Here is a 10,434-nt window from a genome sequence, read left to right as displayed (position 1 = left end):
GAGTGGCATTGTTTGCCGGTAGCAAGTTTGTGGATAAATTTGATTCCGGATAGGTAGGTCCGAATGGAGGAAGCATGGATTTTTTTGATTGGAATAGGCATGAGTGATGAAGTTGCAAATGGACCAAACATCTGTTAGAGGAAAAAGGAGTCGGTAAAAGGAGTGGTATGCCTTGATACAGTTCCAACCGGTCAGGTAAGTGAAGAGGGTACTCTGGGCGAGGCCATCGAGGATAGCTTCTTGTGAAGCATTTGAAAGATCTTCCAATTGTGGATTTAGTTGAAGATGGAGGCTGAAAATGGTGGAACTGGAGTGGGGTGGATGTCTGATTCTGGAGCCAAGGTTCTGAACTGAAGGAAAAATGAGACAAAGAGTCAGCTATGGTATTGTGGTAGCCAGGAATGTGAGCTGCTTGAATGAGAAACTGATGTTGGGCAGATATTAGTGTTAGTCTGCGAACGAATGGCATGATGGCTAGGGAACATGATCGGCCTTTATTTATGATTTCAACTACTGTTGAGTTATCTGAGTGAATGAGTATGGAGTGTTTGGACCATTTGTGCCCCCAAAGGATAGCTGCTATGATGACAGGATACATTTCGTAGAGTGCGGATGAGGGAACGTCTGATTGTTGGACGAAGCGGCTAAACTTGGGCGGCCATTCGTGAAGCAAACCAACGGGCGCTGAAGTATCCTCCAAAGCTGGTGGAAGGTGCCGCATCTATGTACAGCTAAATGTCTTCAGGTTGTGTGATGTAGTAATTATAAAAGAAGGATATGCCATTCCATGAAGACAGGAATTGTTGCCAGAAGTGCATTTCCATTTTACAAACTTCGTCCAGAATGACTTAGTAATGGAGGGAGGGGATTGTTACTGCTTTTGTTAGGAGGTTGGAAAGGAAATATTTTCCTTGGGGAATTATTCTGATGGCGTAGTTAAGGTGACCGAGGAGAGCTAACAGTGGTTGCTTTGTGCACCTGACTGCTAGAAGATAATTTTATAAGAGCAGTGATATGCTACGTGTATGTATTTTTGTTGGAGGCAGAGATGCTTGGAAGGAGACAGATTCTAAGGTTATACCTAAAAGTGCATGGCCCTAAGGTTTTCTCTTTTAAAAGGGGAACACCTAGCTCAGAAAAGACTTTGACGAGGGTGGAAAGCCCTGAGTGAGGAGGCGTGGATGGAGGTGTGATGATGAGGAAGTCATCGAGAAGGTGGAGGACGTAGGGAAGCTTGTAGTTATTGATGAGAATCCAGCATAAGGCCTCCGAGAGGGAGTCGAAGATCTTGGGGCTGCTTCTACAGCCGAAGGTGAGGTGCACTGCGAAATAATAAGCTCCTTTCCAGAATATTCCAAAGAAACGCCAGAATTCTGGGCAAATGGGCATGACTTTGAAAGCATTGGTGATGTCTGCTTTGGAGAGCCATGCTCCGTGGCCTGCCTTGCGGATGAGAGTGATGGCGTGGTCGATGGTTGCGTATTGCATAGAGAAGTCGGGGGCTGGAATGATGCTATTGATGCTAGGAACATTAGTGCCTTGGGGGTAAGAGAGGTCGATGATAAATCTATTTTTTCCGGAATACATCCTAGTGGCAATGCCAATGGGGCTAACGCGGAATGGAGAAAACGGAGGTTCTTTGAATGGGCCTATCATGAAACCTTGCTGGACTTCTTTGGCTATTAATGTGTCAACGGTGTCTGGTTCAGAGAGGGCAGACTGGAGGTTATGGGGGATACAAAAAGTGTCAGGATTTATTTCTATACCTGGATGGAAACCATTTTTGAACCCGTTGATAAGGAAATCGACGAACTCTCTGTCGGGGTGATCTAGTAAGTCAGTGGCTAGGGCTTTTACCTTAACTGGTGTGCCAAGATACTTAAGTAGTCAGTCTGGTAGAGCGGTTGGGTTGTGGGGGCAAGTTCCTTGCATGGGCACCACTGCAGAAGCACCAGGTGTGAAGGAGTCTGCAGTTGGAAAGGGAGCAGCCGAGATGGTTGTTGAAGTTGTTGCAGACCATTCTGCCTCCTTGGTAGAGGATTGGTCGTCCTCTTTTGTCGGTGCTTTTGGGTATGGGAACGTTGACTGTGGGGCATATGTCGAGGGGTTTTGGAATAATAGGAGGAGGTGGGGCTGCTGTAGATAATTGGTTGAGTACTGAGTTTTTTTAGGAGGCGGGTTGAGAGTGAAAGGGGTTGATGACAGTGCACGCTGAGGCTGGATGTGACGGGGCTCCGCATAGCTTGCAGGAGAGTGAAGCACAGGCTGCGAAAATGCGGCAGTAGAGTTCAGCATCGAGGGTGCCCCAGTATGTTCGTTGGTTGAACTGCTGTAACTGACCTGCTGCTTGAGTGGTGAAAAGAACGTGGTAGTTGTAGAAGCCTGTCCCTCCGAAACGTATGGCCATGTCTAGAATGGTTGGTTTCAGTTAGAGCTACAGCAAGAGCACCGCTGCTGCGGTTGTCATCTCACATTTTGACAATTTTATACCAAGACATGGACTCTTTTCCAAAATGCATTACAGCAGTTTGGTTTTTGAAGGAAAAATTGAGTGATCATCTGTTTTTGTTCTATTTTGATGCCTTGATGAATGAAAACCAAGAAATTGCACAGATTACAATAAATTGGTGTGACCATCGAGCTTAAATTCTGAAAGGAATTAAAGTATGCAATCTGAAACATCATTTGTATTCACTAATGCAAAACTATGATGTCTGCATTAAACATCTTGAGAGAAATGCTATTTCTGACATTAATGAAGAATCAATAGATTAGACCTATAATCAATGTATTTCCAATCTTCCTGGTTTCATTAATAGTTAATGGCCACTTTATTAGATACAACTATTTAGTGTCAGATAATATTCAATTTTGCCGTCACAATGGGCAGAATTCTTTGCTAAATGAGCTGGAAAAATTCCTTAGGGATTTTGGGATCATGCAGTTTCTGCAGACTTTTTGGCTGCACTTCCACACTTCAAACCTTCCATTTAGCTTCAACAGATCTGAAGACGTTTCACAGTCATGTCTACTCCGTGTAACTGGAGTCAAATTTGAAAATTGTTGTTTGTAGCTATATGGGGACGCACATTATCAAAGCAATGCTTAGGCAACCTGCGTGAAGTTATTTGGCCTATGGCCAGTTGGTATTAAAGGGGTTATGACATACTTTTTTTTTATATATATAATTTTATTATCTTCCCTGAGGTCAACTTATAATGTTAAGGTTTTTTTGTTGTTGTTGTTGTTGTTTTTGTTTTTTTGCACCAAACAGTCATAATTTACTCATATATAATCATTTTCCACCCTGTCTCTGGCCCTCTATCTGGAACACTCCGTCTGGACCTTTAAGACTTCAGTATAAACTCCCACTGCTGTGTTTGGCTAACACTGTGCAGCCCTTCCAAAACAGCCATTTTTTAAAAGCAATCTGAAGAAAATGAAAAACTCCACACAACATTCTAAAAGTACATTTCAGGGTTAACAAATAACATACATCCAAAACATTTCATCTGAATGCATCAAAGTGTTCACTCAAGCAGCACCATAAACTATCAAACAGTCAGGACATATGAAATATTCATGAATGAAATTGGTTACTTACGGGTTTTTCATCCAATAGTCCAATTTTAACTGCCCCATCTTTAAATAACAGTTCTTTGCAAAACTTGAATCATATTGTGACTGTTTCACAAGCAATCTATGCCAAAATGTTCTGAATACACAAACATAATACAATACAAGGTCATGTTGGGTGCTTCAACCGGCTTCAACAGGCCAAAGCAGAGACGCTGGTCTTCACATCTCACATCTTCTGTGTTTGTTTACACACAGGACTGCATGTGTTTCTCAGAGTCAATGGCAGCAGCAGAATGAGATGCATTTTTAAAAGTTGGGCTTGTACCACTCTTAAAACATGGCGCACATCACCGGAAACACATCAGAACGTCCATGCATTGCATGATTACAAAAGACCAACAATTAGAAAAAGCACAGATGGTTGCAAAAATGGTCTAGGACACCTTCAACACAGCATAACAGCAAGACCGCAGCTGAATGAAACACAACGGAGGATCCTTTTTAAAGTTATAACTTGACATTGCATCTTTTAAAAGCAGCGCAAGATGTCTGATAATGGTCAAAGCCGTTCGTCTAGTGCACTTTTATGTAGAAACACATTTAAATCCAGACAGGCACATGAAAGTGTTCTGTGTAAGTCGACCTTGAATGAATCTCTCATGATAGGCCCATCTCTCTCTCCTCTTCACCTGTGTGACTGACTGAGCACCAGTGGGCAGGGCCAAGGGTGCATTGACAAAAAAATAAGCATGGATGTATTGCTAAAGAGGCAGTCATATGCAGATGTATTTGATCCCTGTGATGTCACAAGTTCCACAAATTCCAAACGAGACATTTTTTTGCAGCTTGGTTTAATAAATGCTCTTTTCTATTAAGGAAGAAGTTTTCAGTTCTGAAACTTACAGTATGTTTTTATAGTACTGTGACCTTTTACATGTCAAAAGACCAAGGGAAATTTGATTCTTCATGTCATGACATGTATGTATTTGTCATAGTGTATTTGCAAGACAGTAACACAAGAATCACAATCATGAACTGCTGACACAAGGCAGGAAGGATGTGTTGACTTATGATTTGCCAAATTCTGACCATACCATTTGCCCTTTGCCAGAAAAAAACCTGATTAGCAGACGAGGCCATGTCTATCCAGTTACAGTTATTTCGATTTGGTGATCATGTGCAAACTCTAGCCTTTTTTTCCTCATCTCAGCTGGAACTAAGCTACTTTAGATTAGAAGAGGAACTTGGAAGAGCTACACACTAGACTACAGATTTCTCCTCAATCTAGCATGTTTCTGGATGCTGCTCATATTCAGTTAAGCTGCAAATGTGTTTGACTTGAGATGACAATAAGTGGACTGTGCAGCATTTAAAGTAACATCTTCATATGATATGATGATATGACTAATCCCAAGATAGCTATGAATGTTACATTTGAAATTCTGATTTTGAAATAATTGTCTGCAGCATTTTCCCCCACAAATCAAATCTCTGAAGCCTGATGACTGACTTCCCATCTGGAAACCAACATTAAAAATTAAAATACTCAAATTCTTACTGTTGCTGGGTTTCCATCCAAAATGTTTAGCATTTTTTAAGCGCATTTCTAAACATTCGACATAAGAAAATATGTATTGTTGCACATTTCCATCCACTACATAATGCGCATTATCATGAAGGAGACGCCTTGTCATAATGGAGCAGCTGAACGACCTCTCCCTGCTTTGAAATAGCTGCGATGCCCACACACCGCCAGTCTCCGCATACCTGGGAGCGCCCGCTCTCAAAACTGTTCTGGCGGATTGTGAGGACCCACTTTATCGACCAGCTGTGGGTTAAACACTTCCGAATGACAAGCGCTATGTTCAAAGAATTGTGTGCCAAGGTCGGACCTTTCGGTGGGTTAGTCACCTTAAGCTATCGCACACTCGTAACACATGCATGAATGGTCAAAACATGTCATCGTTTTCCGAATAAACCATTTCCATCACCTTAATGTGCATTTTAACTAATGCGAAACTAGAAAATCCACCTCCTCCTAGCGCATTAAATTTTAAGCAAGTTAGAATGTTTATTCATATATCAAGCGTTTCCATTCAGGATTTATTATGCGCAATTTCAAAATGTGCATAAAATAGTTGGATGGAAATCCACCTAGTGATTGTAACTCAGATGTTAAGTGTGAAAAGTCTAGCATGTCCTTAAAAGTGCTGTAAGCAATTTTTTAATGGAAATTATACAAAAATGTTCCTACTTCCTGAAAGATATTAATTAAATATGTGTCATGAGATATCTCCCCAGTCTCTGTGACAACTCTAGACTCTGTAAACAGTAAACAAAAATGTGTCCTTGGACCGCAGACAATGACGCTTTCTGCCTGTCAATCATTTTGCGCATTCTCGTAGTATTGTAATTGCAGCAAATTATTGAGGCATAATGCATTTTTATGCCATGACGCTCATAACAGTTGTCAGTTGAGGGTGCTATTTTACTGCTGTTTTTTTTAACAACCGTTTTTAAGTGAGTGAAGAAATTTTCAAGTGTGTTGTAAAGGTATGTCTCTGATGTTCTGTTGTTTTCTTCCTTTTATTGTTTGTTCCACACAAATTGTGAAGCACTTTGGATAATGTAAACATTTAAAAAGTGCTATATAAATAAAGATGAGTTAAGTTGAATTGAGTTGAGTTGAGGGGTTTTGGAAAGAGGGGCGGGGCTAATACAACAGCTCAGTCTCATGGAAGTAGAAGGGCTGAAATCGCTTACAGCACCAGTGCAGCCCAGTGCTATTTTCCCAGAGCTTGTGTCTTCTACTTATCTCTCCCTCCCAACTTCTCATCAAGGGCTCCTGGTGGCTTTTCAGTTGTCCTTCATCTTTTAGCATGCGTCTGGGCCTAGAGGTGGCAGCTGCACGGAGTCAGTGGGAACAGCATTAATTCATACTTTGCTGCTCAGGGCTTTGTGTTTGTGTGTGTGTTTTAACTCACAATACTGTCTCTGCAGGGAAAAAAAAAAGTTATTAGCAAAAAAAAAAGTATTTAAAATTTTTCAAGACCGACCCATGATTAACATTCATCAGACATTCAAACAGAATATGAGACATACTGTATATAGAACTGTTAAAAACTAATTGCTTAAAGCTGCACTATGTAAGATTTTTTGGGTTAAAAATTTACAAATTGCCTTTATTGATTGAGTACATAATCTATGGAGCTAAATTCATGACTAAAGTCTGTGACGCATAAACGTTTGTTGAATTGCTCTAATCGAAAAAATAAATGAGTTGTATTATCAGTGTTTGCATTTAAATGCGTTGCATTTACAGTGCTTGCATTTTGGGAGGCTGAAATTTTACATTGTTGTATTTTTAAGCATTAAATATTTCATTTGGAAACATTTCACAACTAATTTCATTATTAAAAATTAAACAGTAAATATTCACCTTCCAAAGTTTGTTGAAACATTGCAAACACATTTGATGAACAAAGCAATGATTGTGTAAAAACAGTAGATCGTAGCCTCCGGCACAAAAATAATTACAAAACTAGGTATTTAATTATGTAGTTAATTAGTTTAATTATTTATGAAAATAACTTTGAACATTTCTCAGCAAGTTAAATTACAAGTATTTATAAAGTTATGCACAAATCTATGAATAAGCGACACTATACGGTCAGGTTTCAGCACTTCACATTGGACAGCACAGAAGTACTTAAAAGTGCATCGCGTGTTCGTGTTAAGAAAAAGGAAAGAACGTTCGCAACTTCGCATGTAGAGAACGCTCTTAAAAGCAAAGACCCATAGTTATTGGAAAAGCACGCTGCCTTTGTTTCTCATTATCAATGCACTTGGCTCTCCATTTCAGTTTTAAGTGCTTAGAAGCAATGGCAGCTTAGAAAGAAATGGCATGCAAAGAAAATAGTGCAAAACAATGTACATAAATTAAGAGAAATGTCAAGAGATATAAAGCTCTTGCTCCCTCATTGCACATGTGTTTTGTGCAGTGTAGGCGGTGCTCGATTCACGGTTTAAGGGGCCGCCATTGCCATATTTACAGTGAACAAGAACTCCATTGCACCAAGTCATGTATACACACATATTTGTATTTACTAAAACCAATGTAATTAAACACAAATTTCATTATACAAAGTCGTTTTGGATCTGTTTTACCTTACCACAAGGAGAAGTGCCCTGTCAACACTCTTTAATTAAGATGCAGTTGACCACAAATTTTAAACTGGGCTCACTTTGTTTCTTTAACTGTTGCACTTCATATAGTAGTTAAATAAATTCAGCAGATAGTCAGTTCAATAATAGAAGTCAGTTAAATCATAATCGGTTGTTACATGAGATAAACAAATGATAAAATAAAACAGCACTTGTGTTTATTGTTGATTTGTCTGTCTTTGATTTGCCTATTAGAAAACCTGACGCAAATTTAGCACATCATTTATTTTTATTTGTTGTTTATATCAAATAAATTGCAAAATATTATTCTGTTTGCCCAACAAGTCATGCATGTGAGTCCTTTATCTAGATTGAAGAGACCAAGCTTAAAGATGTTGAACTTTGACACAGTAACACTGAATTCAACATATTTCTTGTAGAAACAACATGCCATGTGTTCCTCTAATAGACTATTCATAGTAGTTGACAGATCATGTATAATTAATATAATAACATTATAATGAATATAATGTATAATGAATGTTAATAAAAATATTTATTAAAATGGTTGTATTTATTCTTGTAGTGTTTACTACAAAGCAGGAAATAGGAAAATGCATATTCTTTGCTGTGTTGGAGTTTCAGAAATGGCAAGAATTTATTTGAACATGAATATTAATAGTAATACAAGTATGTCATTATTATTTCAAAATGTGGTATGGATATGGGATTGATTATTTTGCACTCTCTATATTTTAGTTTCTGTACTTGTAAAACACTAAACAATTAAGTCAAGAATGTTTGAAGGTGAATTTAATTTGGTCAATGCTAAGTGTTAGTCTAAGACAGCAGGAAATGGCCACAGACCATTAACAGCAAGCATGATGTAAATTGCAGCATAAATTGCAAAAGCTGTCAGACAATCCATTCTGACTGGCACAGGTTTTTATCACTTTATCAGATAATATAATGTTGTTTAGAAGTTACCAGGCTACAACAACGAGCACCTCTGTGGAAGAACTATAGTCGAAAACTACTTGACTTTTCATTCGATTTTCCAAAGCGCGCATTAAATAATAAAAATAAGTTAAAAAATAAAATAAATAAAAAAAGTAATTGCATGGGGCCTCTCAATGTCTAAAACCAGCCCTGAATCACTGATTGCTGTGTAGGTAGACATAATAAAGTAGGGTGACCACAGTTTATTAAATTAATATGTAAGATGCAATTATTCCATTAATATGATTTGCTGGAACATATATTTTTTTTTATTTAACATTGTATCATGGTGAAAACTGAGCCTTATTTATTTATTTATTTATTTGCATTTCCTAAACTACGTCAGTATCTGCATATTAATGTTCAGTGCTGAAGTTGTACATAGAGAACATCTGTTTCTCATAACAGCACTTAGATTGCTTTTTATAAAGTAGAACTTAAATGCTTCGTTAGGGGAGCTATCTTGTCCACTGCTGAAACCTTGGTCAATATGTCCAGGAGTTTGTCTTCTCAACATGACAGTAATGCGGAAATACCGACAAGCGTGGAAATTATATTAAACCTTGTCGAGATGACAAAAGTTAACGATGATCACAGCATTTAGTTAAATAAATAATGATGACTTTGATAAGATGGGGTTTCAAATCGATGATAGAAATATATGTATGTGAATGCATGCAATGTGAATCATAATAAGAGTCTCTAATGTTGCCAAAAGTTTGTTTCTTTTGCTGGAAACTGAATGCACACAGTTTTGTCATTTATTTAATAAAATGCATCACACATTCATTTATTTTCCTAAATGACGTTTTTGAATCAGTGAATGTAAAACCTGGTGTAGTGCTTTTTGTCAGTAAGTGCAAATTGTCCCTTCATTTACCTGTGCATTTGTCTTCTGGATTTTGGAAAAGAATTATGTAACATTCTAAAATAATCACATTTTATGACTAATATTAAGCTTAATATTTGGATATTTTAACATGCCAACCAACTACATTGATAAAAGTGTCTTTAATTAATAAATTCATAATAATGTAACGCAGGTTAAATAGAAAATAAATGTAGTGCTAATGAATGGCAATTGTTGTTAAAGTTACAAAAATAAAAATCACTTTTTTGTGCTTCAGTTCTTAAACACAGTTTTGCTTAGTGCCTCGGGAAACCCAGCCATGGACAAATAAGTGAAATGAGACAAAAAAGTTTTCAAATCGGGACTGCTCACCCTACTACATTACAGGTGCATCTCAATAAATTAGAATGTCGTGGAAAAGTTCATTTATTTCAGTAATTCAACTCAAATTGTGAAACTCGGGTATTAAATAAATTCAATGCACACAGACTGAAGTAGTTTAAGTCTTTGGTTCTTTTAATTGTGATGATTTTGGCTCACATTTAACAAAAACCCACCAATTCACTATCTCAAAAAATTAGAATATGGTGACATGCCAATCAGCTAATCAACTCAAAACACCTGCAAAGGTTTCCTGAGCTTTCAAAATGGTCTCTCAGTTTGGTTCACTAGGCTACACAATCATGGGGAAGACTGCTGATCTGACAGTTGTCCAGAAGACAATCATTGACACCCTTCACAAGGAGGGTAAGCCACAAACATTCATTGCCAAAGAAGCTGGCTGTTCACAGAGTGCTGTATCCAAGCATGTTAACAGAAAGTTGAGTGGAAGGAAAAAGTGT

The 10,434-nt window shown here is 38.0% G+C and overlaps 1 pseudogene; it reads right to left on the bottom strand.

Moving 5' to 3' along the window:
- Positions 1 to 275: 275 nt before the first annotated feature.
- Positions 276 to 1,781, bottom strand: LOC127444304 (uncharacterized; annotated as a pseudogene).
- Between the last annotated feature and the right edge of the window lie 8,653 nt (positions 1,782 to 10,434).

The sequence above is a fragment of the Myxocyprinus asiaticus genome, chromosome 7 (genome assembly GCF_019703515.2).
Source record: "Myxocyprinus asiaticus isolate MX2 ecotype Aquarium Trade chromosome 7, UBuf_Myxa_2, whole genome shotgun sequence".
Taxonomy (NCBI): domain Eukaryota; kingdom Metazoa; phylum Chordata; class Actinopteri; order Cypriniformes; family Catostomidae; genus Myxocyprinus; species Myxocyprinus asiaticus.
Note: the sequence above shows the minus strand (reverse complement) of the source record. Positions and strands in the feature narration are given on the sequence as shown.